The following is a 27,184-nucleotide window of genomic DNA, read 5'->3' as shown; positions in this document are numbered from 1 at the left end:
AATTGGGGGGCCGACACCGGGCACTCCCACCAATCAGCGGTTCTGGCAGCACCCAGCTGTTAACAGAGTATGGAGCAGAACTCCACCGCTCAGTCACACTTTTTAGTGCCAGCTCCCAAGTACTTCAGCTCAGTTCCTAACTATACGAATGACAGCGCAGCCTGTGAGGTCAATGCTAGGATTTATGGAAACTGCAGTCCTCTGGACCAGACTTGGTGTGCCGAGGACAAGAGTGGGTGCGCCGAGGACAAGTGTGGGTATTGGGAGGTAGATTTTGGGGACCTAGAAGCGGCTAAATATCAGGATCACAGCTATAAGTGAGGCTTTATAGGCTGAATAATGAACGGTCCATATGTTTCATATATAGGGAAAATTATACCAGAAAGTCCCTTTAAAATCTTGTAAACCAATGTGGAATTGATACAGACAGCTTAACAGAAAAAGATATAATTTTCTATTAGACAATGAATAACCTTCTCTTTCTAAAGCCGTAATATCCCTTTAATAAATATTCCATTAAAAAATAAATTACAATAAGCCTCATGATAATTATAAACAGCGCAGAGAACATTGTACGGCACCATCTCCATACATCACCGGCTCATTATCCTCTTATGTAACAGGAATGGGGCAACGTCTGCACAGTGCAGAGTATCAGGAGAAACACGAACAATCATCATCCAGGCATGATACAAACCCACAGACTGCAAATGTAACAAGTACACACATTACAGGCCAAAAAAACCATCTCCCATCACAATGCACTGGTTCTGTGGGCTACCTACCAGGACACAATGCACTGGCTCTGTGGGCTACCTACCAGGACACAATGCACCGGCTCTGTGGGCTACATACCAGGACACAATGCACCGGCTCTGTGGGCTACATACCAGGACACAATGTGGACTACCTACCAGGACACAATGCATCGGCTCTATGGGCTACCTAGCAGGACACAATGCACCGGCTCAGTGGGCTACCAATCAGGGAACAGTGCACTGGCTCTGTGGGCTATGTATCAGGACACAATGTACTGGCTCTGTGGACTACCTACCAGGATACAATGCATCGGCTCTGTGGGCTACCTAGCAGGACACAATGCACTGGCTCTGTGGGCTACCTACCAGGACACAATGCACTGGGGCTCTGTGGGCTACCAACCAGGACATAATGCACTGGCTCCGTTTGCTACGTACAAGTACACAATGCACCGGCTTTGTGGACTACCTACCAGGACACAATGCACCGGCTCTGTGGGCTACCTATCAGGGCACAGTTCACCGGCTCTGTGGGCTACCTATCAGGGCACAGTTCACCGGCTCTGTGGGCTACCTATCAGGGCACAGTTCACCGGCTCTGTGGGCTACCTATCAGGGCACAGTTCACCGGCTCTGTGGGCTACCTATCAGGGCACAGTTCACCGGCTCTGTGGGCTACCTATCAGGGCACAGTTCACCGGCTCTGTGGGCTACCTATCAGGGCACAGTTCACCGGCTCTGTGGGCTACCTATCAGGGCACAGTTCACCGGCTCTGTGGGCTACCTATCAGGGCACAGTTCACCGGCTCTGTGGGCTACCTATCAGGGCACAGTTCACCGGCTCTGTGGGCTACCTATCAGGGCACAGTTCACCGGCTCTGTGGGCTACCTATCAGGGCACAGTTCACCGGCTCTGTGGGCTACCTATCAGGGCACAGTTCACCGGCTCTGTGGGCTACCTATCAGGGCACAGTTCACCGGCTCTGTGGGCTACCTATCAGGGCACAGTTCACCGGCTCTGTGGGCTACCTATCAGGGCACAGTTCACCGGCTCTGTGGGCTACCTATCAGGGCACAGTTCACCGGCTCTGTGGGCTACCTATCAGGGCACAGTTCACCGGCTCTGTGGGCTACCTATCAGGGCACAGTTCACTGGCTCTGTGGGCTACCTATCAGGGCACAGTTCACTGGCTCTGTGGGCTACCTATCAGGGCACAGTTCACTGGCTCTGTGGGCTACCTATCAGGGCACAGTTCACTGGCTCTGTGGGCTACCTATCAGGGCACAGTTCACTGGCTCTGTGGGCTACCTATCAGGGCACAGTTCACTGGCTCTGTGGGCTACCTATCAGGGCACAGTTCACTGGCTCTGTGGGCTACCTATCAGGGCACAGTTCACTGGCTCTGTGGGCTACCTATCAGGGCACAGTTCACTGGCTCTGTGGGCTACCTATCAGGGCACAGTTCACTGGCTCTGTGGGCTACCTATCAGGGCACAGTTCACTGGCTCTGTGGGCTACCTATCAGGGCACAGTTCACTGGCTCTGTGGGCTACCTATCAGGGCACAGTTCACTGGCTCTGTGGGCTACGTATCAGGACACAATGCACCGCCTCTGTGGGCTACCTACCATGACACAATGCACCGACTCTGTGGGCTACCAACCAGGATACAATGCACCGGCTCTGTGGGCTACCTTTCAGGGCACAGTGCACTGGCTCTGTGGGCTACGTATCAGGACACAATGCACTGGCTCTGTGGGCTACCTACCAGGACACAATGCACCGGCTCCGTGGGCTACCTACCAGGACACAATGTACTGGCTCTGTGGGCTACCTAGCAGGACACAATGCACCGGCTCTGAGGGCTACCTAGCAGGACACAATGCACCGGCTCTGAGGGCTACCTAGCAGGACACAATGCAGTGGCTCTGTGGGCTACCAACCAGGAAACAATGTACTGGCTCTGTGGGCTACCTACCAGGACACAATACACTGGCTCTGTGGGCTACGTATCAGGACACAATGCACCGGTTCTGTGGGCTACCTACCAGGACACAATGCACTGGCTCTGTGGGCTACGTATCAGGACACAATGCACCGGTTCTGTGGGCTACCTACCAGGACACAATGCACTGGCTTTGTGGGCTACCTACCAGGACACAATGCACTGGCTCTCTGGGCTACCTACCAGGACACAAGATCTGGACTCTAGCCGGTCATTAGCAGCTCATTGCTATCAGATACTGAATCATGGAAAACAATGTACAAGAGTAACACAAAGAAGGAAGGAAAGAAGCCTCAGATGTTGTGAATGCACAAAAAAAAAAAAAAAAAAAAAACTCGAATGGTAACAGCTGTTCAAAAACGACTGGGATTTACTCCCCTGACAACTACTTTAGAAAAACACAAGACAGTATCACCTGGGAGACATTTAACCCAACAAAAGGAGGCCTGTTTCACATGAGGGTAATACGGGAGCTTTTCTGCAAGTCTGATAGGGGTCGTTCCGATCCAAATGGGGTCACTGCATCCTGATGGATGAAAGGAGAAGTGGCCATACAAGTGTGAGAAACAGGCGATCCGCTGTACATTTGTTGGGTGACATTACACTTTCAGTGTCACCATGTGACGTCACATTTAATAGTGGTTTCCTACGGTGTTACACTGTGACCCGCAACTGCATTACAGAGCTGCAAATGTTTTCAGGCGAGTTGGATTTTCTGTCCCAGACAACGTACTTGCCATAGACTTCAATGTAAGTTGAAAGTGACGTGTGACAGGTTGTAACTCGGCCGTTTCATTTTACAGCAAAATCGGAGCTCTAAAACAGTCGTGCGTTGGCTGCCGAGCTGCGCGGATGTGCGTCACCCTACTTTTCTCAGAATAGCTGTTGGGCGACACAGATCGCTGCTTAGCCCTGCCCTAATGGAAACAATGGCTGGCGGGCCAGGAGACCTCTGTCCTTAACACTGGGGTGGGTATATAATAGGCATTCATGTCCGCAGACCACAATGAGAGCAGAGAGATTTTTTTGTTTCCTGTGAAATTGAGGGGAGATACCTAAAGTCCACCAGTGTACACAGGGACTCGTACATCACCCTATGAGGAATGGAGGACCCGATACCCGTTCAACTAGTCCGGTGGCGAGTGGAGGCAGTGCCCTTTTCACTAACATAGAAATGGAAGTCCTGCTGTAAAACATCTGTCTAATCTGCAAATACCCAACATGTGCACAGAACCTTATGGCTGGCAGCTCCCTGGACGCCTGGGCATTGATGCACCCTTGATGCCGTTCCATTAGGTTTAGTGCCACCCTCAGCAATTGCTCTCTACTTTGGTTAATTGAAGGGGACCCAAACTGCGAACCATATTTTCTGAGGTTCAGATGCTTCAACTAGGGATAAAGTAAGGATATCTAAAAAGGACAAACTTAAAAGAGGACCTTCCGTGGACGGACCACCTGATACCGTGCATGACGGGGGTTCGGATTTTACTTCTGGTCAGATACAATTCTAAAAAGATGGTGTCAAGACGTTACACCCTAAAAAATGTGGTAACAGTAGTGCATTGGTTGTACTTTGTGCCACATTGTACCGCCACATCGCAGAGCCCTGTTCTAGAGAATGCTAGGGGGTTCCCAGCACCCAGACCCTCAGTTAAAAGTTAGACCTTATTCTATCATTAGGAGACAGCTTAAAAACTTGGTAAAAACCCTTTTAGAAGGTAACATAATTTGGTGTGCAGGTCTACTTGGCATCCCAATGGCACGGTCCCATTTCTACCAACAGAGCTGTGTGCACAGGGCCCGAACACAAGACTACAGTGGTCAGCGAGTTCTGAGACCCCCACCGATTGCTCCTGTACGAGCTGCGCACAGAGCAGTGTACGGGGTCCATAGTAAGTTTATGGGTCTGTTCATTAATTCCCACAAAGCTTACTATTGACCTCGCGCTCTGCTCTTCCGAGTACTGTTTGGAGTTATCGTTTGGGGTTTCAGTACCTGACTACCACCGATGAGCACTCAATGCCTATAATATAGAAAAACTTTTATAAAATAACAATTACCGTACACTTTAAAGATTTTTTTTTTTTAAAAGCAAAATACTTATTAGGAAGGGGCTACACAAAATATTCCTTACACTACAGATAATCATATGACAAATAATTAGTCGTGAAGAATGGTATATTGGCGTTGTGGTCCATGCACCTCTCCTCGATGACCGCTCCACTAGGGTCGTAGTGGTTACTGCTAATCACCGGGAAATATTTTAACTAAAAGTTGCGCAAAACAATTTGCGGGATCCAGGTCCAGTTTAGCGACAGCCGGCCAAAGCTCTAGGAACTGCTCCTAGGCGTCACCCTCCTGGTCAGTTGGCCCAGGTAATGGCTTGCCTATGATGTACAAAGCGGGGGGGGGCGTCTAATCAGAAGGAGGTAGTAGGAAGTCCATGCGGCTACCATCTGGCTGATAGAGTACCAACGTGGCCACTGGGTCCACTTTACTTTTGATGTGAACGTGGTAAAGGCTTGTGCAATATGAGTGATGAAACATCGCCGACAGGTAACATGCTTGCCGATCCATGGTCGCCTAATGACCTGTTTACACAGGCCCACCCTGCTTCCAATTTCTATCCAATAGATCACGTAATGCGCAGACGCTGCCATTGTCCCTGGTATCGCAACTCCTATTTACACAGGACTATGTGCTGCCGAGAACTAAGGACTTTTGAGCAGCACAATAGAGAACTTGCGTCTTGCTCGTTCGTCGGTAGACAACTTGTTCAGACTGCGAGATGTTTGCGGAGCAAGCGTTCCTGGGAACACTCGCTTTATAAGAATTTTGCCCCTTTAATGTTCCTGACCACAAAGCAGAAATCTTTTCATCAGAATGAACTGTTATTAGTACCAGGGCTGTGGAGTCGGAGTCGGTGCTCATTTTGGTGGAGTCGGAGTTGGAGTCGGTATAAAATGGACCGACTCCTAAAATATATAATAAATTGGGTACAGTAATTCAATGCAGAATGTGCTGAATATTTTTTCATAGGAATTTGGGAAAGTTATGAAATGTCCTATAAATGGCTGTTCTATTCCTGATCTAAGGCCACATTCACACACAGCGTTTTTCCTGCGTTTTTTTGAGGATACGTTTTTCAGCTGTAAAAGCAGATCAGCTTTTTATAAAACTGCATCACCTGAAAGGTTTTTGAGCTCATAGATAATGTTTTCAATAGCAAAAGCAGATAAGAAATCTGCTCTATCCATTTATCCATATCTGTCTATCCATATCGTATCTGTACCAAAAAGAATGAAAACCGGGTAGTACACAGACTAACACTCCTTTTTTTTTTTTTAGCACCAGTCAGGTACACCTCATAGCTGCCCAAAAGGACGCCCAGGAAAGGCATTGCTAGTCTTCAGTAACACATCAACATCAATTGATAGTTGGAATAGACTGCATTCATCACCACATCTTCTTAAGGTGCAGGCTTTATTTTCAAGTGTAGGGGTGTGCAGTATGAGGTTCTGCAGCAGCTGAGGTGTGCAGTATGAGGTTCTGCGGAACAGTATGAGGTTCTGCCCCCCCCAGATTTGATCCTGGCTACGCCCATGGTGTGAATGTAGCCTGAGGATCTAGGCTTTGTCTTAGCTGAGATAAGTCATAGTGTTATATTATATATATATATATATTATATACACACACAGTACAAACCAAAAGTTTGGACACACCTCATTCAAAGAGTTTTCTTTATTTTCATTACTATGGAAATTGTAGATTCACTCTGAAGTCATCAAAACTATGAATTAACACATGTGAAATTATATAGTTAACAAAAAAAGTGTGAAACAACTGAAAATACTGTATGTCTTATATTCTAGGTTCTTCAAAGTAGCCACCTTTTGCTTTGATTTCTGCTTTGCACACTCTTGGCATTCTCTTGATGAGCTTCAAGAGGTAGTCACCGGAAATAGTTTTCACTTCACAGGTGTGCCCTGTCAGGTTTAATAAGTGAGATTTCTTGCCTTATAAATGAGGTTGGGACCATCAGTTGTGTTGTGCAGAAGTCTGGTGGATACACAGCTGATAGTCCTACTGAATAGACTGTTAGAATTTGTATCATGGTAAGAAAAAAGCAGCTAAGCAAAGAAAAACGAGTGGCCATCATTACTTTAAGAAATGAAGGTCAGTCAGTCCGAAAAATTGGGAAAACTTTGAAAGTGTCCCCAAGTGCAGTGGCAAAAACCATCAAGCGCTACAAAGAAACTGGCTCACATGAGGACCGCCTCAGGAAAGGACCAAGAGTCACCTCTGCTGCGGAGGATAAGTTCATCTGAGTCACCAGCCTCAGAAATCACAGGTTAACAGCAGCTCAGATTAGAGACCAGGTCAATGCCACACAGAGTTCTAGCAGCAGACACATCTCTACAACAACTGTTAAGAGGAGACTTTGTGCAGCAGGCCTTCATGGTAAAATTTCTGCTAGGAAACCACTGCTAAGGACAGGCAACAAGCAGAAGAGACTTGTTTGGGCTAAAGAACACAAGGAATGGACATTAGACCAGTGGAAATCTGTGCTTTGGTCTGATGAGTCCAAATTTGAGACAGCATCTTGCAGCGGCATGCTATTCCATCCGGTTTGCGTTTAGTTGGACCATCATTTATTTTTCAACAGGATAATGACCCCAAACACACCACCAGGCTGTGTAAGGGCTATTTGACCAAGAAGGAGAGTGATGGGGTGCTACGCCAGATGACCTGGCCTCCACAGTCACCAGACCTGAACCCTATCGAGATGGTTTGGGGTGAGCTGGACCGCAGAGTGAAGGCAAAAGTGCCAACAAGTGCTAAGCATCTCTGGGAACTCCTTCAAGACTGTGGGAAGACCATTTCCGGTGACCACCACTTGAAGCTCATCAAGAGAATGCCAAGAGTGTGCAAAGCAGTAATCAAAGCAAAAGGTGGCTACTTTGAAGAACCTAGAATATAAGACATATTTTCAGTTGTTTCACACTTTTTTGTTGTTAATTATATAATTCCACATGTGTTAATTCATAGTTTTGATGCCTTCAGAATGAATCTACAATTTTCATAGTCATGAAATATAAGAAAACTCTTTGAATGAGAAGGTGTGTCCAAACTTTTGGTCTGTACTGTATATATGTAATCCATATTACACAGTGTATTACATATTTACAATTTATTAAAGTTTTTTGTGTTCTAAAGTTGTATTCCAATAAATATATATTATGTTCTATCTAAATATCTTGATTATTGATCATAAAAATGATTAAATGTCTGATGTTCACATTGTACTACAATAAATTTTTCACTTAGATATAAGCAGTATGTGTGGGAGTTGGAGTAGTGGAGTCGGTGTAAGGGAAATTGAGGAGTCGGAGTTGCAGGTTTGGCTTACCGACTCCACAGCCCTGATTAGTACCATGAAGAGAGAACGAGGTGGCAGAGCCCCACTAGCAGCAGCCCCTCTATAACAGGTCAATAAAACCTATAGGGGTATTCCCATCTCCAAGATCCTAACCCAATATGTAGTAAGTCTAATACTAACATTAGCAAATACGTCCAATTAGAAATGTAGTATAGTTCTTCTGATAACTTATGTAGCTTGCCCCATGTGCAGGGCATTGCAGTAGCTTAGGTATCCATGGTTACGACCACTAACAACTAACTAATTCACTATCCCTAAACTACTCCAACGCCCTGCACATGGGGTAAGCAACATAAGTTATCAGAAGAATTTTACTACATTCCTAATTGGAGGTATTTGCTAATGTTATTATTCTTACACCTACTACATATTGGGATAAGATCTTGGAGATGGGAATACCCCTATAACTTTTAATTAGAACTACGGTACTTAAAAATCAATTATTTTGTGGGGTATTATTTAAAAAAATCATCCTTGATTTACCCTATATAATTAAGGCAAATCAAGGATAATCTTTATAAATAGTAACTCAAAAAATAACTTTTAATTAGAACTTCATAAAATTAATTAAGTTTTATTGAGACTGCTGGAGAGGGGCTGCTTATAGTGGGGCTCTGCCCCCTAGTTTTTTTTTTTGTCATTAGGCAACATACTTTGACTCACAACTATTAGCACCGCAGACAGAAGTTGCATTAATAATCCAATACATTTCCATATACAAATGATGGGAAAAAGTGTATGGGGGGCTTAAGAGGACTAATAAAAGAATTAATTTAAGAAATGCAAATTTTCTTTTTTTAAAGCATCAATATAACCACAAAAACCTCAGTGTTACAATCTAGTCTGCAATACATGGACTGGGAAGTTTCCCCATGGTAAACTAGAAGGGTATTAATTCAGAGACGGATCTGTCTGGCCTTTCCACGTGACACAGTGACTGGAAGCAGTGACCGGATCCGACATAACAAGGGACCTCTGTTGACAGCTGATGTAATGGGAGATGCAGGGAAGCCCTGACTGTGTGTACAGGGAGATCTGGGAGAAGATGGAGCAACAAGCCAGTGAGCCGCGTGTGCAGAACCAGGGAGCTGGGACACTGAAATCGTGATGTTTTTCCAGCTCAGGGATACAGGAACGCACGGCTCAGGACCCAAGAGCGCACGCACGGCTCAGGACCCAAGAGCGCACGCACGGCTCAGGACCCAAGAGCGCACGCACGGCTCAGGACCCAAGAGCGCACGCACGGCTCAGGACCCAAGAGCGCACGCACGGCTCAGGACCCAAGAGCGCACGCACGGCTCAGGACCCAAGAGCGCACGCACGGCTCAGGACCCAAGAGCGCACGCACGGCTCAGGACCCAAGAGCGCTCGGCTCCGGACACAAGGAGCGCACGGCTCCGGACACAAGGAGCGCACGGCTCCGGACACAAGGAGCGCACGGCTCCGGACACAAGGAGCGCACGGCTCAGGACACAAGGAGCGCACGGCTCAGGACACAAGGAGCGCACGGCTCAGGACACAAGGAGCGCACGGCTCAGGACACAAGGAGCGCACGGCTCAGGACACAAGGAGCGCACGGCTCAGAACACAAGGAGCGCACAGCTCAGGACACAAGGAGCGCACAGCTCAGGACACAAGGAGCGCACAGCTCAGGGATACAGGAACGCCCAGCTCCTGCCTGAGCGGCACATAGAGTGGAGTACAGATGCAGTGGAAAGTCAGTGATCAGGCAAAAAATAAATTGTGAAAATTACAATACCCTATTAACCGAAATCTTGGCACAACCTGCTGTTAACCTGCTGTTGTAGTCAAACACAATGGGGCCAATTGACTCCAGCTGTGATGAATGGAGCTGAGGCAGTAAGTGCAACAGAACAATCACAGTGGCGAGCTGCTGGATACAGAATTGCATGTCTTCTGTACAGATTAGACTGGTTCCTTTTTGACTTTTTGCCAGTATCTTGTACCAAAACACGTGCATGCCGTCACAAACGTGGCCCAGTCTACGGGTCACCAATGCGGTTCCCTCTTTTATACATCCACCTTTCTGCAAACATCTGTTATTTCTGACACAAGTTATTACTAAATTTGTCTAATATGCACCAACATTTCGGAGCCAAACCAATAGTAAATCTGATCCCCTATGGACTACAGTAAGTAGAGTTGATGGGAATCAATCTACAGAACGCGGCCAAGTCAGTAACATGTGGCCGCTGGATGAGAGCCCTAAGAGATGTGGATCTTCTCATCTGCCGGCCTTGGGCAACGTCACACGAGTGTCATCGTACCAGGCCGGCTAATCATGAGAACAGCTGGGGATGCCATTAGGTGGGAGGTGGATCTCAGGGCTCCTTTTTGAGGGCCACAGAATACTGACAGGGTCCCCGCAAATCCATTTCCTCAACTCTAATAATAAGGTTCAGAGATGCACAGCAGTAGTCTGTCAAAATTAAAGGAGTTGTCCAGAGCTGCGATGTCATCAGTATCCGGATAGCAGGATAATGGGCCACTCCAGCGATCGGCTGCTTGGAAGTCCAGCGTAATGATGAGCGAGTATACTCGTTGCTCGGGTGTCCTCCGAGTATTTGGATGAGCTTGGAGATCTAGTTCTAGTCCCCGCAGCTGCATGATTTGTGGCTGCTAGACAGCCTGAATCCATGTGGGGATTCCCTAACAAATAGGCATTCCTCAAACACTAAATCTCTGAGCACGCCAAAATACTCGGAGATCACCCGAGCAACAAGTATACTCGCTCATCACTAGTCCTGCGATATAAAGGGCACAGTCTGGAGGAACCTGACAGCCACTGATTAATGGCCACTCTCGCTTCAGCTGAGCTTCCATTCACTTCAATAGGAGCTGGGATGCAGTACCCAAGAATAGCTCAGGACAGTGTGCTCCAGCTGTATACAGGTCATGGCCAGCCGCTGTCATAACAGCTGATCGCTGGGGGTATAGGACCCCACTGATCAGATATTGATGACCTATTTTAAGCATGGGTCATCAATATCTTTAAGTCCTGAATGACCCCTTTAAAGGGAATCTCTCACCCCATTTTTCGACTATCAGCTGCCGGCACCGCCATCAGGGGCTTATCTACAGCATTCTGTAATGCAGTAGATAAGCCCCCGATGTAACCTGAAAGATAAGAAAAATGAGTTATATTATACTCACCCAGGGGCGGTCCGGGTCCGGTTTTGGTCCGATGGGTGTAGCGATCCGGCGCCTCCCATCTTCTAACGGTGACGTCCTCTTCTTTGCTTCCCGTCATGGCTTCTGCACAGGTGCACTCTGCTCTGCCCTGTTGAGGGCAGAGCAGAGTCCTGCAGTGCGTAGGGGCCGGACCAGGTCAGAGAGGTCCAGCGCCTGCACATTGCAGTACTTTACTCTGCCCTCAACAGGGCAGAGCAGTATGCCTGTGCCGGAGCCGCTACGGGAAGCAAAGAAGAGGACATCACTGCTACAAGATGGGAGACGCCGGGCCGCGACACCCATCGGACCAAGACCGGATTGCCCCCCCGGTGAGTATAATATAACTCATTTTTCTTCTTTTACAGAATGCTGTAGATAAGCCCCTAATGGCGGTGCCGGCAGCTGATAGTCCAAAAATGGGGCGAAAGATTCCCTTTAAGCTTTCTCCTGTCATGTGCCTCGGGGGGGGAGTTCAGGGAAAACAAATGGGTGGGAAGGTGATAAATGATTGGGGCCAGAGTGAAGCACCGAGTGCCTGTACATGGCAACAACAGTCGTATTTAGCTGCACCTTTACAATCAGGTGTGTCAGTACGTCTCACTATAATCCTATGGGTGCCGATATTGTACACGTACCCTCACTGCACAGTGCTGCCACGCTCACTCCAGATGCACGGCCGGCACACTACACATCCTGCACGGCAGAGCCCCCACACTACCCATCCTGCACAGCACAGCCCGCACACTACCCATCCTGCACGGCACGGCCCGCACACTACCCATCCTGCACGGCACGGCCCGCACACTACCCATCCTGCACGGCACGGCCCGCACACTACCCATCCTGCACGGCACGGCCCGCACACTACCCATCCTGCACGGCACGGCCCGCACACTACCCATCCTGCACGGCACGGCCCGCACACTACCTATCCTGCACAGCACAGCCCCCACACTACCCATCCTGCACAGCACAGCCCGCACACTACCCATCCTGCACGGCACGGCCCGCACACTACCTATCCTGCACAGCACAGCCCCCACACTACCCATCCTGCACGGCACAGCCCCCACACTACCCATCCTGCACAGCACAGCCCGCACACTACCCATCCTGCACAGCCCACACACTACCCATCCTGCACGGCACGGCCCGCACACTACCCATCACATCCAGCAGCTGGTACACACAGCACAGCCTGTACACAACACATCCTGCACATACACACACAATACATTCTCCTGCACAGCCTGCAGCACTCACACCCTGCACACAGAGCAGACACAGAACATTCTCCAGCACAGCCTGTACATATACACATAGAACATTCCCCTGTACACACATACAGCACTTTCTCTTGTATATATGTATTCTCCTGCACAGCCTGTACATATATACACAGAGCACTTTCTCCTGTACACAGCACATCCTCCTGTACAGACACATACACAGCATATACTCCTGCACAGACTGCAGCACAGACACACACACAGCACATCCTCCTGCAGCACAGACACATATATACAGCAAATCCTCATGTACAGACACATATACACAGCATATACTCCTGCAGCACAGACACACACACAGCACATCCTCCTGCAGCACAAGTGTCCACAACAATACAGCACTCCAGGAACCAGCCTCGCATAACCAGGACACAAACACGGACGGCACTGTCTGGGGCGTAGTCACGGGTGGGTCCACATAGGGGCCCACCCAACATAATGGGGGGTTGGAGCCACCGGAGGGGGGAAGGAGGGAGGGAAACGGGGCCGAAACGACGCAGCGCCGGTCCGCTCTCTTACCTGGGCTGGATCGGATGATGACTGGCCCTCGTCTCCCACCAATAGGAGCGCTCAATCCTGCTCCATAGGCGCCCGCTGATTGGCCGCTCACTGGTTGGTGGATCGCAGACGTCTGGTATGACGTGTCGCGCCTGCGCAGTACAGCGCCAGGCCGCAAAATCTGCGCCGTCCTCCAGCCGGTCGCCATTACGGCGAGGGGCGGAGAGTTTGGCTGGCTTGTCGTTAGCCGGGTGACGCCCATTACCAGCTGAATTATTCTGAGCAGCGACGGTTGTGGAGAAACACCTGAGTGACGAGACGTAGCGGAGAGGTAACGGTGGCTCTTCGGAGGTTGTGGGACTACTTGTCCCAGCATGCCTTGCCAGGAGGGATTGTGGGATTTGTAGTTTTCTCTTCGCTGTCGCAGATGCTGCACGCAGCTCGGATCTCTGCTTGTTCCTTATTTTTTCTCTTCACCAGAATGTCGCACCTTCTCCTCGTGTACAAGGGGCGAATTGTGTGCGACGTACGGATGGGCATGGCCTAGAGCTGCGGTATCCCGGCTGCTGGGCACCTGCTCCGAGACTGCGACTTTCCTGTAAGTGCTTGGAGTCCTGTGGGGTCGGTCTGCTCACTCCTCCCCAGACTGTGGGGTCGGCGTGTGCCCCCTCCCTCGGGGCACTGTGGGGCCGGCGTGTGCCCCCTCCCTCGGGGCGCTGTGGGGCCGGCGTGTGCCCCCTCCCTCGGGGCGCTGTGGGGCCGGCGTGTGCCCCCTCCCTCGGGGCGCTGTGGGGCCGGCGTGTGCCCCCTCCCTCGGGGCGCTGTGGGGCCGGCGTGTGCCCCCTCCCTCGGGGCGCTGTGGGGCCGGCGTGTGCCCCCTCCCTCGGGGCGCTGTGGGGCCGGCGTGTGCCCCCTCCCTCGGGGCGCTGTGGGGCCGGCGTGTGCCCCCTCCCTCGGGGCGCTGTGGGGCCGGCGTGCGCCCCCTCCCTCGGGGCGCTGTGGGGCCGGCGTGCGCCCCCTCCCTCGGGGCGCTGTGGGGCCGGCGTGCGCCCCCTCCCTCGGGGCGCTGTGGGGCCGGCGTGCGCCCCCTCCCTCGGGGCGCTGTGGGGCCGGCGTGCGCCCCCTCCCTCGGGGCGCTGTGGGGCCGGCGTGTGCCCCCTCACTCGCGAGTCTTTATCCTCCTAATGTATTCAGATCCTCATATTATATAGCACTCTGTACTTACAGTTGCTCATTTTGTCTTTCTACCCAGTTAATTCTTCTCTTTCCGATTAGGTCTATCACATTGCATGTTTAAGCGCTATGTAGAAACAGGAGGTCAATTTTCCCTGCATGAGTCATCACTGCAAAAGTCCCTTGCACCCAGGGTCGTACTGGCCCACAGGGCTGGCAGCTGCCTAGGACCCCAGCGGCACACTACACAGCCAGTGGGGGGGGCAGCAAGTCACAAGAGGCAGCTGCTGAGGCTAACCCCTGTGTCCGCTGCTAAAGAGAAATGAATATTCACTGCTCTCCACGCCCCCAGAGGTTTGGAGATTAGTAAGCATTAATTTCTCTTTAGCAACGAGCTGTAAAGAGGAAGAATATTTGCTGCCTCTCGGGCCGGTCTCTTAGAGGCACTTTTGGGCTGCCTCATTCTTTAGACATGCTGCACCTTTAAATGTCTACTGAAGACAGGCCTCTCTCACACTGCTGGCACGAGAGGAGCGTGCGGGAGACGTCAGGATCACTATCATGCCAGCAGCGCAGTAACTGGGAGCCGCAGACCAAGGAGCGGTGAGGAAAATGTTTGTGCTACTATAGCCACTGCTTTCTTAGCGAGTCCTCCTAACGGCCGCACAGGCAGGGAGGCTGCCGGTCAGTGGTAATGGGCTGATTCACTTCATGACGTCTGTTACTGCTGGAGATCAGCCCCATGCCTGTGCGGCCATTACTAGCCTCACTAGCAGTAGGAGAGCGGACAGATCTGCTCCCCACTGACCTGCTATAGGGAGACCTTGTATATTCCTGTCCCCTCCTGTGTCTGGCAGCGCCTCACTACACTGCAGTGCCCTGAGGAGAGCTATGCTCAGACTGAGGGGAGGGAGCCATGAATCCTTCACCTCCCTCAGATAACATGTGGCCAAGAAACCTTGTCCCGTCCTCCCAGACCATATTATAGTCAGAACAGCAGAACTACAATGGATTCAATGGAAAGTATGTTTGTGTCAGTGTCACTGTCTCACTTTTATGTGAGAAATTGTTTAATCTATTGGTGTTGGACAGTCAGAACTTGATTGATAACCTATCCACAGGTTAAGTAATCAATATGAGATTGTTGGGGTCCATATCCAGCCCCCACACAACTGATCTGTTATTTGGGTCAGATATAATGATGAATGTAGCTGCTGTGGTAGTACCATTGAATGTGTAGCAGGTACTGCAGGCCGTCTCTATTACAGCTGCAGCCATTCTGCAGTACCCGGCAGCGCCTGCAGCTCCCGCACTGTGCCGCTCTATGGACAGTGTTTACATATTGCTGCAAACAGCTGGTCGGCATGGGAACCCGACCCCCAACAATCTAATATTGATGACTTATCCCATGACTAGAGCTCATCCCTGTGTTTTGACCAGACAGCTCCTTTAGTTGTGTTGGCATCAGACACAGGGGGCATATTTGATGAACTGCAGTGTCAGTGTTTAGACCTCATACAGACATCCATATTGCACGTACAACACGTCCCCATTTTTTTTTTAAATCCATTATAGCCTATGGGGCTGTTCACATGCCTCTGATTTTCACAGACGGTGTGTCTGTGTAGAATTCACGGAGACATGTTGATTTTTTTTTTTTAGATGACAAACTCCACATTTGAGGATAGAAAAAGGCTTTGGAAGGATGCATTAATTATTAACAAACTGGGGAGAACCCCCAATAAACGCTCACACTCATGCCCTAAAATTTAAATTTTATTATATTAATGTTAAAAATTGCTTTAGGGTCTACCTAAATTTGTTGCCACTAAAGTGCTCGATTTCTTATGCTTAATGGGTAACACCCCAGGATACTAACACATATTTGGCAGAATAGAACATACAAATTTATCACACTAGTCCCCTTAACATGCCCCATCCACAACGTGGTGGCTGTACTACTGTAGGACTGAATTATAGTCTGAGGGGAGCCTATGAGATGGCTGCAGTATACTATATAAGGGCTGCATCATATTCTATGAGATGGCTGCATTATACTATATAAGGGCTGCATCATATTCTATGAGATGGCTGCATTATACTATATAAGGGCTGCATCATATTCTATGAGGTGGGCTGCATTATACTATATAAGGGCTGCATCATATTCTATGAGATGGCTGCATTATACTATATAAGGGCTGCATCATATTCTATGAGATGGCTGCATTATACTATATAAGGGCTGCATCATATTCTATGAGATGGCTGCATTATACTATATAAGGGCTGCATCATATTCTATGAGATGGCTGCATTATACTATATAAGGGCTGCATCATATTCTATGAGGTGGACTGCATTATACTATATAAGGGCTGCATCATATTCTATGAGGTGGACTGCATTATATTCTATGGGGGTTGCATTATATTCTATGAAGGGGCTACAGTATATTCTATGAGGTGGGCTACCCCAACCCCTGCTATATCATTAAGACACGTACTACCTTATGTTATACCCTGATATTAGTGTGTTTTACCACACAATTGGTAGTCTTGTATTTATTTCTATGTAGCTACATTGTGTGCCCAGAGAGTGATTTTCTCTGGTGGGCCCAAGGTGCTCCATTCTGACGCTGCTGGCACACCCTGCCAGGGGGAGCAGCTGGGGACAGGAGTTGAAGAGGGGAATGATTCATGCAAGGACAAGAGACTTCCTATTTCTTCATAACTTCCTGTTTCTTCATAGAGCCCAGAGAAGATGTAAAGAAATGGCGCTGTCATACTGATTTAATATCAAAATTAGGAAATGGTGTCACTCAATTGCATTAAGGCATATCAATGTGAAATACAAGAAGTGTGAATAGCGTAATGGCTTTTGAAATTTAGGAAAAACACATGAGATGCTTAGCACAAAATTTGGCCAAAAAACATGAGCACATTCACCAACGTCAAGGTGATCTCATTGAATGGGTCCCTGACCTAACTGCCTAGTGTGAACACTTACCTCTGGCTAATAACTTGGTAAAGCGTGTATTTATAGGAAGGTCGGAACCAATTGTGATTGGATGGAATTCTAGATGTGCCGTCAGTTTTCTGTAATTTGTATGTTAGCTTTCTGACTGAGCACTCCACCCTTCACCATGCTGTGATTTTAATTCCATCCAATCACATTTGGTTCCGACCTTCCGGCACTTTAAACCCTGGAACACTGCGATCAAACATATCAGCATTCCAGTAGCAGGCAGAGGGGCTGTCTGCTTTGGATCGGAGACCCCGCTGCACGACGCGGGGTCCCGATCGCTCCCATGGTAACCTGATGTCGTCATGATGACATCCGGGTTACCAGAGCTCAGAGACTTCCTGTCATGCACAGTGCATATCGGGAAGTCTCTGAGGTCAGTGTGCACAGAGTGCAGCGCTGACAGCTTCTATAGCATGCAGATCTGCATGGCATATAAGCGATCAGCCTGCACAAAATGAGTGTCCCATAGTGGGACAAAGTGTAAAAGTAAGAATGAAATAAAAAAAAATTAAATAATTGTAAAAATATTTAAAAAAATAAAATATAATAAAAGAATCAATATTTATTCCATCATTAAATCAATATTTGCATTAAAAAAAATCTAAACAATTTAAAGTACACATATTTAGTATCGCCACGTCCATAACGACCTGACCTATAAAACTGTCCCACTAGTTAACCCCTTTAGTGAACACCATTAAAGGCAAAAAAAAAGCATTTGCTTTATCATCATATGGCCGTATAAAAAGTGGAATAACCCGTGATCAAAAAGACTGATATAAATAAACGTGGTACCGCAAAAAACGGAGCTATATGGCGGCTCATCACCAGAAAAATAAAAGTTATAGCTCTCAGAATAAAGCGATGCAAACATAATTATTTTTTATATAAAATTGTTTTTATTGTGTCAAAACATGAAAAAAAATAAATGAGGTATCACTGTAATCGTACTGACCCGAAGAATAAAACTGCTTTATCAATTTTACCACACGCAGAATGGTATAAAAATTGTGTTTTGTCCATTCTGCCTCCCAAAAATTGGAATAAAAAGCGATCAAAAAATGTCATGTGCCCGAAAATGGTACCGATAAAAACGTCAACTCGTCCTGCAAAAAACAAGACCTCACATGACTGTGGGCCGAAATATGAAAAATGTGGTGATGCAAATAAACTATTTTTTGCAATAAAAAACATCTTTTAGTGTGTGACAGCTGCCAGACAAAAAAACCAGCTATAATTAGAAAATCAAACCCTCCTTTATCACCTAGGGGAAAAATAATGCAATAAAAAAGTGTATATACCTTTTCCCGTTAGGGTAGACAGTTGTGGCCAAAAGTATTGACACCCCTGCAATTCTGTCAGATAATACTCAGTTTCTTCCTGAAAATGATTGCAAACACAAATTCTTTGGTATTATTATCTTCATTTACTTTATCTTAAATGAAAAAACACAAAAGAGAATGAAGCAAAACATTGGTCATTTCATACACAACTCCAAAAATGGGCCAGACAAAAGTATTGGCACCCTAATACTTGGTTGCACAACCTTTAGCCAAAATAACTGCGACCAAACGCTTCCGGTAACCATCAATGAGTTTCTTACAATGCTCTGCTGGAATTTTAGACCATTCTTCTTTGGCAAACTGCTCCAGGTCCCTGATATTTGAAGGGTACCTTCTCCAAACTGCCATTTTTAGATCTCTCCACAGGTGTTCTATGGGATTCAGGTCTGGACTCATTGGTGGCCACCTTAGAAGTCTCCAGTTCTTTCTCTCAAACCATTTTCTAGTGCTTTTTGAAGTGTGTTTTGGGTCATTGTCCTGCTGGAAGACCCATGACCTCTGAGGGAGACCCAGCTTTCTCACACTGGGCCCTACATTATGCTGCAAAATTTGTTGGCAGTCTTCAGACTTCATAATGCCATGCACACGGTCAAGCAGTCCAGTGCCAGAGGCAGCAAAGCAACCCCAAAACATCAGGGAACTTCCACCATGTTTGACTGTAGGGACCGTGTTCTTTTCTTTGAATACCTCTTTTTTTCTCCTGTAAACTCTATGTTGATGCCTTTGCCCAAAAAGCTCTACTTTTGTCTCATCTGACCAGAGAACATTCTTCCAAAATGTTTTAGGCTTTTTCAGGTAAGTTTTGGCAAACTCCAGCCTGGCTTTTTTATGTCTCGGGGTAAGAAGTGGGGTCTTCCTGGGTCTCCTACCATACAGTCCCTTTTCATTCGGACGCCGACGGATAGTACGGGTTGACACTGTTGTACCCTCGGACTGCAGGGCAGCTTGAACTTGCTTGAATGTTAGTCGAGGTTCCTTATCCAACATCCGCACAATCTTGCGCTGAAATCTCTTGTCAATTTTTCTTTTCCGTCCACATCTAAGGAGGTTAGCCACAGTGCCATGGGCTTTAAACTTCTTGATGACACTGCGCACGGTAGACACAGGAACATTCAGGTCTTTGGAGATGGACTTGTAGCCTTGAGATTGCTCATGCTTCCTCACAATTTGGTTTCCCAAGTCCTCAGACAGTTCTTTGGTCTTCTTTCTTTCTCCGTGCTCAATGTGGTACACACAAGGACACAGGACAGAGGTTGAGTCAACTTTAATCCATGTCAACTGGCTGCAAGTGTGATTTAGTTATTGCCAAGACCTGTTAGGTGCCACAGGTAAGTTACAGGTGCTGTTAATTACACAAATTAGTGAAGCATCACATGATTTTTTGAACAGTGCCAATGCTTTTGTCCACCCTCTTTTTTATGTGTGGTGTAGAATTATATCCAATTTGGCTTTAGGACAATTCTTTGTGTTTTTTCATTTAAGACAAATGAAGATAATAACAAAGAATTTGTGTTTGCAATCATTTTCAGGAAGAAACTGAGTATTATCTGACAGAATTGCAGAGGTGTCAATACTTTTGGCCACAACTGTAGTTAGGGTTAGGGCTATAGTTACCCTATAGTTGGGGTTAGGGCTATAGTTATGGTTAGTATTGGGGCTAAAGTTAGGGTTAGGTTAGTGTTATGGATACTGTTGGGATAAGGGTTAGGGATGTTTTGGGGTTGGAGATAGAAATGGGAGGTTTCCATGTGTCTGATCTCAATTCCAGCCACTTCTGCATTGAAAAAGTCAAATGGTGCTCCTTCCCTTCTGAGCTCTGCCATGCACCCAAACAGTGGTTTGCTCTCACATATGGGGTATCAGCGTACTCAGGACAAATTGCACAACAACTTTTGGGGTCCAATTTCTCCTGTTACCCTTGGGAAAATAAAAAAAATTGGGGGCGAAAATATCATTTTTGTGAAAAAGTGTTTATTTTTACGGTGCTACATTATAAACTTCTGTGAAGCACTTGGGGGTTCAAAGTGCTCACTACTAGTGTTGAGCATTCCGATACCGCAAGTATCGGGTATCGGCCGATACTTGCTGTATCGGAATTCCGATACCGACTTCCGATATTTTTTCAATATCGGAATTCGGCATCGGAATCGGAAGTTCAGTTGATTGACGGCCTGACGTCATCATGATGCGCGGTGTGTGCGCATCATGATGCGCCGTCATTTCGGGCCTGCCGGGGGGCTGTGCCGGCCTGCCGGGGGGCTGTGTGGACTGCCCGGGGTCTGTACCGGCCTGCCGGGGGGGCTGTGCCGGCCTGCCGGTGGTCTGTGCACCCTGTGGGGGTCTGTACCGGCCTGCCGGGGGGCTGTGCCGGCCTGCCGGGGGGCTGTGCTGATGTCCGGGGGTCTGTGCAAGCATCGTCCGATGGGACTACAAGTCCCATCTGGCGATGCCTGCTACCATGACAGTGATTGACACATTAGCCAATGATGGGACAGTAGTAGTCCCATCATCCGGCTAATGTGTTAAATGTTAAAAAAAAAAAATACTACATACATACTACATGCATGCTACATACATACTACATATATACTACATATATACTACATACATGCTACATACATGCTACATACATGCTACATACATACTACATGCATGCTACATACATACTACATATATACTACATGCATGCTACATACATACTGCATGCTACATACATACTGCATGCTACATACATACTGCATGCTACATACATACTGCATGCTACATACATACTGCATGCTACATACATACTGCATGCTACATACATACTGCATGCTACATACATACTGCATGCTACATACATACTGCATGCTACATACATACTGCATGCTACATACATACTGCATGCTACATACATACTGCATGCTACATACATACTGCATGCTACATACATGCTACATACATGCTACATGCATGCTACATGCATGCTACATGCATGCTACATGCATGCTACATGCATGCTACATACATGCTACATACATGCTACATACATGCTACATACATGCTACATACATGCTACATACATACTACATGCATGCTACATACATACTACATACATACTACATACATACTACATACATACTACATACATACTACATACATACTACATACATACTACATGCATGCTACATACATACTACATACTACATACATACTACATGCATGCTACATACATACTACATGCTACATATATACTACATGCATGCTACATACATACTACATGCTACATACATACCACATATATACTACATACATACAATACATACTACATACATACTACATACATACTACATACATACTACATGCTACATACATACTACATATATACTACATGCATGCTACATACATACATGCTACATACATACCACATACATACTACATACATACTACATACATACTACATACATACTACATACATACTACATGCTACATACATACTACATATATGCTACATGCATGCTACATACTACATGCTACATGCATGCTACATACATACTACATACATACTACATGCTACATACATACCACATATATACTACATACATACAATACATTCATACAATACATACATAGACATACAGTACATATAACATAGAGTAACATACTTACCAATACTTGTCACATTGTTCCCCGAAGCCATTGTCGTCTACGGAATAAATATTAACATAACAAACCACAAAAATACTCACCCACGATCCGAAGCAGTCCACGAGTGTGTCCCACGACGATCTTGGGTAGAGAACTGCAGCATCAGATGATGCTGCCGTTCTCTACGGGCTGCAGGAATCCAATGACGGAAGGTAGGTATCCTTCCGCACTGTATTCCTCCGCCACTTAAAAAAAAAAAAAGTCCCTAGTCTCACTTTATGCCATTGCTGCGTGGGAATTTCCCACACAGCAATGGCATAAAGTGAGACTAGGGACTTTTTTTTTTTAAGTGGCGGAGGAATACAGTGCGGAAGGATACCTACCTTCCGTCATTGGATTCCTGCAGCCCGTAGAGAACGGCAGCAACAGCTGATGCTGCAGTTCTCTACCCAAGATCGTCGTGGGACACACTCGTGGACTGCTTCGGATCGTGGGTGAGTATTTTTGTGGTTTGTTATGTTAATATTTATTCCGTAGACGACAATGGCTTCGGGGAACAATGTGACAAGTATTGGTAAGTATGTTACTCTATGTTATATGTACTGTATGTCTATGTATGTATTGTATGAATGTATTGTATGTATGTAGTATATATGTGGTATGTATGTAGCATGTAGTATGTATGTAGTATGTATGTAGCATGCATGTAGCATGCAGTATGTATGTAGCATGCATGTAGTATATATGTAGTATGTATGTAGCATGCATGTAGTATGTATGTAGCATGCATGTAGTATGTATGTAGCATGCATGTAGTATGTATGTAGCATGTATGTGGTATATATGTAGTATGTATGTAGCATGCATGTAGTATATATGTAGTATGTATGTGGTATGTATGTAGCATGTAGTATGTATGTAGCATGCATGTAGTATATATGTAGTATGTATGTAGCATGTAGTATGTAGTATATATGTAGTATGTATGTAGCATGTAGTATGTATGTAGCATGCATGTAGTATATATGTAGTATGTATGTAGCATGTAGTATGTATGTAGCATGTAGTATGTATGTAGCATGCATGTAGTATGTAGCATGCATGTAGTATGTATGTAGCATGCATGTAGTATGTATGTAGCATGCATGTAGTATGTATGTAGCATGCATGTAGTATGTATGTAGCATGCATGTAGTATGTATATGGTATGTATGTAGCATGTAGTATGTATGTAGCATGCATGTAGTATATATGTGTTATGTATGTGGTATGTATGTAGCATGTATGTAGTATGTATGTAGCATGCATGTAGCATGCAGTATGTATGTAGCATGCATGTAGTATATATGTAGTATGTATGTAGCATGTAGTATGTAGCATGCATGTAGTATATATGTAGCATGTAGTATGTATGTAGCATGCATGTAGTATATATGTGTTATGTATGTAGTATGTATGTGGTATGTATGTAGCATGCAGTATGTATGTAGCATGCATGTAGTATGTATGTTGCATGTAGTATTTATGTAGTATGAATGTAGCATGTATGTAGTATGCATGTTGTATGTATGTAGCATGTAATTTTTTTTTTTTTTTTTTTTTTTTTTTACATTTAACACATTAGCCGGATGATGGGACTACTACTGTCCCATCATTGGCTAATGTGTCAATCACTGTCATGGTAGCAGGCATCGCCCGATGGGACTTGCAGTCCCATCGGACGATGCCTGCACAGCCCCCCGGCAGGCCGGCACAGCCCCCCGGCAGGCCGGCACAGCCCCCCGGCAGGCCGGCACAGCCCCCCGGCAGGCCGGCACAGCCCCCCGGCAGGCCTGCACAGCCCCCCGGCAGGCCGGCACAGCCCCCCGGCAGGCCTGCACAGCCCCCCGGCAGGCCTACACAGCCCCCCGGCAGGCCGGCACAGCCCCCCGGAGCCTGCACAGACCACCGGCAGGCCGGCACAGACCACCGGAGCCTGCACAGACCCCCTGGCAGGCCGGCACAGCCCCCCGAAAGGCCCGTACAGACCCCAGAGAGGCTGTACAAGGGCAGGAAAGGGTTTTTCTTATTCCGATACCGGAAGTCCCATAGACTTGAATGGGACTTCCGGTATCGGAATCGGCGATACCGATACTTTTTTAAAGATCGGCCGATACCATCCGATACGATACTTTGAAGTATCGGACGGTATCGCTCAACTCTACTCACTACACATCTAGATAAGTTTCTTAGGGGGTTTACTTTCCAAAATGGTGTCACTTGTGGGGGGTTTCCACTGTTTAGGTACATCAGGGGCTCTCCAAACACGACATGGCGTCTGATCTCAATTCCAGCCAATCTTGCATTGAAAAGTCAAACAGCGCTCCTTCTCTTCTGAGCTATGCCATGCGCCCAAACAGTGGTTTACCTGCATGCTCAGGAAGAATTGTGCAACAACTTTTGCAGTCCAATTTCTCCTGTTATCCTTGGTAAAATAAAACAAATTGGATCTGAAGTAATTTTTTGGTGAAAAAAAGTTATTTTTTTTTAATCATTCCAAAAATTCATGTGAAGCACCTGAAGGGTTAATAAACTTCTTGAATGTGGTTTTGAGCACCTTGAGGGGTGTACTTTTTAGAATGGTGTCACTTGGGTATTTTCAATCATTCAGACCCCTCAAACTCACTTCAAATGTGATGTGGTCTCTAAAAAAAAAAATGGTTTTGTAAAAAATAAGAAATCGTTGTTCAACTTTTAACTTCCTAAATAAAAAAATGTTGGTTCCAAAATTGTGCTGATGTAAAGTAGACATGTGGGAAATGTTACTTATGTATTTTGTGTGACATATTTCTCGGTTTAAAGACATGAAAATTCAAATTTGGAAAACTGCGAAATTTTAAAAACATCCGCCAAATTTCCGTTGTTTTTTTTCCGCAAATAAACGCAAGTCATATCAAAGAAATTTTACCACTAACATGAAGTACAATGTCAGAATCACCGGGATACATGGAAGCGTTCCAGAGTTATTTCCTCATAAAGGGACAGTGGTCAGAATTGTACAAATTGGCCTGGTCATTAATGTGCAAACCACCCTGGGGGTAAAGAGGTTAAGTGGTGAAAAAAAGTTTTTGTTTTTTTTTTAAAAATAAATTTAAAAAATTGCATAATTTTCTGAGACTCTTATCGTCTGGACTTTTCAGGATCTGGGATTGGGTGAGAACTTATTTTTTGCACGCCGAGCTGACATTTGTATTGATACTATTTTGGTGTAAATACGATGTTTTGATTGCCAATGTTGTCGCAGCTAAAAAAAACACAATTCTGGCATTTTGACTTTTCTCGTTAGACTGTTTACCGATTGGATTATTATATATTGATCGGGCAATTCTCAGTGTGTTTGTTTTTTTTTTTGTTTTATTTTGATTGTGGCGAACTGGGGTGACTAAACTTTTTTTTTTTTTTTAATGGTTTTTAATATTTTTAAAAACATTTTTTTTTTTTTTTTCTACTTCTGACTAGCTTCAATTTTTTCCATGGGAGATTGGAAGCTGTGATCATCCTATCGCCTGTGCCACTAATAGGAGGACTTCAGCCCTGCTTTGTGTAACTAAAAATGATCACTTCCTATGAGCAATAAAAAGTCACTGGATAGATTAACTAACATTTATTTTTATTGTTTTTTACAGATGCTGTGAGCTTTTTCTTTCACAAATTAAAAATGCCAGTCTGTTACGTTGAACATTGTAAAACTTGTTGGAAGCCTAACGATCCCTACAGCATGATGCATTCCTTTCCACGGAACAGACGTTTACTAAGGGAATGGCTTAGTCGCCTTCCAAACAAAAACCTAAATATTGACCAGACTCTGGAACGCATACTGTCCAGTAAGCAGGGGGTGTATCGGATATGTACCAAACATTTTACCGTGGACTGCTATTATGCTACAAATAGCTCTCGTAGATTGAAAAAAGGAGCCCTTCCCACAATTTTTCCGCTGCCGCCATGTAAGGAAAGTGAAGATCAACCTGAATTAGATGATTCCGACCAAAGTAACGGACTTAAAAAACGGAAACCATCATCTTTCATTGAACACAGCTACGCGGTAACATCAGAGCCTATTACTATAAATATAGAACCGGATATAGCTTCTGAAGGACACATACAGACAGTAGTGGAAGAATACTTTACTGTGACAATTGAGTAATCTGATGAAATTACGTTGTGATTAACTAAGACTTCACCAAGCTCAAAAAGATCCTAAAAATCGACAAAAGAAATTTCTGAACCATTCCATCATCTGTATGGTACACGTAACGAGCATATAATGGTCGACCCTACCTGTTTTACCTGCATTGTAGCAACCTAGCCCAATTGTCGCCACTTGATTTGCCGGGTCCGTTTTCAGAAATATTGCGTCGCAATCATTCTAATAGTTCTAATCCATCGGATATGACAAAGCTTTGTTAGTTGAAGCATCTTGCGATACACGTAATGGAGAAAAGCTGCTGCCTTAAAAAGGAATTGATTCAAAAGTGCTAAGTGTTTTAATAGACATTAAAAATGTCACATTTGGGGTTTTATTTATGTATTTGCCGTTTGTACATGGTGCTTCTATCGGGGACTAATAATTTGCACATTACCTTCTACAGCTGCAAGAGAAAATGAACTCTCTTGGAATTTCCGAGTTGATTACTAATAAAATGTGATCGGAGTGTGTCAATAAGTACCGTATTTTTCGGACCATAAGATGCACTTTTTCCCCAAAAAACTTTGAGGGAAAACGGGGGTGTGTCTTATGGTCACAATATACTTAAAAATCCTGTGGCGGCGGTCCTGATGCAGCCTCCCTTCCC

General features: G+C 46.0%; 1 protein-coding gene and 1 long non-coding RNA gene across 6 annotated transcripts in view; one reads left to right on the top strand and one right to left on the bottom strand.

The window, feature by feature from the left end:
• The window catches only part of ZMYND11 (zinc finger MYND-type containing 11), an 82,456-nt gene extending 69,050 nt beyond the window's left edge, over nucleotides 1-13,406 (bottom strand). For 2 of the 5 annotated variants that reach the window (XM_073581620.1, XM_073581617.1), the window contains exon 1: nucleotides 13,204-13,335. The gene's annotated coding sequence lies outside the window, so the exon portion shown is untranslated. Of the gene's footprint in view, nucleotides 1-13,203 lie in introns of all 5 variants that reach the window. The other 3 variants (XM_073581619.1, XM_073581618.1, XM_073581616.1) reach the window with 3 other exon arrangements.
• A 113-nt stretch (nucleotides 13,407-13,519) lies between these two features.
• On the top strand, nucleotides 13,520-26,911 carry LOC141095561 (uncharacterized). Its single transcript, XR_012233422.1, has 2 exons — nucleotides 13,520-13,780; nucleotides 26,018-26,911. It is a non-coding gene; the product is annotated as an uncharacterized lncRNA (long non-coding RNA).
• The last annotated feature ends 273 nt before the right edge of the window (nucleotides 26,912-27,184 follow it).

Source organism: Dendrobates tinctorius, unplaced genomic scaffold (assembly GCF_039654945.1).
Source record: "Dendrobates tinctorius isolate UK_male_01 unplaced genomic scaffold, ASM3965494v1 ptg000070l, whole genome shotgun sequence".
NCBI classification, from domain to species: domain Eukaryota; kingdom Metazoa; phylum Chordata; class Amphibia; order Anura; family Dendrobatidae; genus Dendrobates; species Dendrobates tinctorius.
This window is presented reverse-complemented; position numbering and strand designations above follow the sequence as displayed.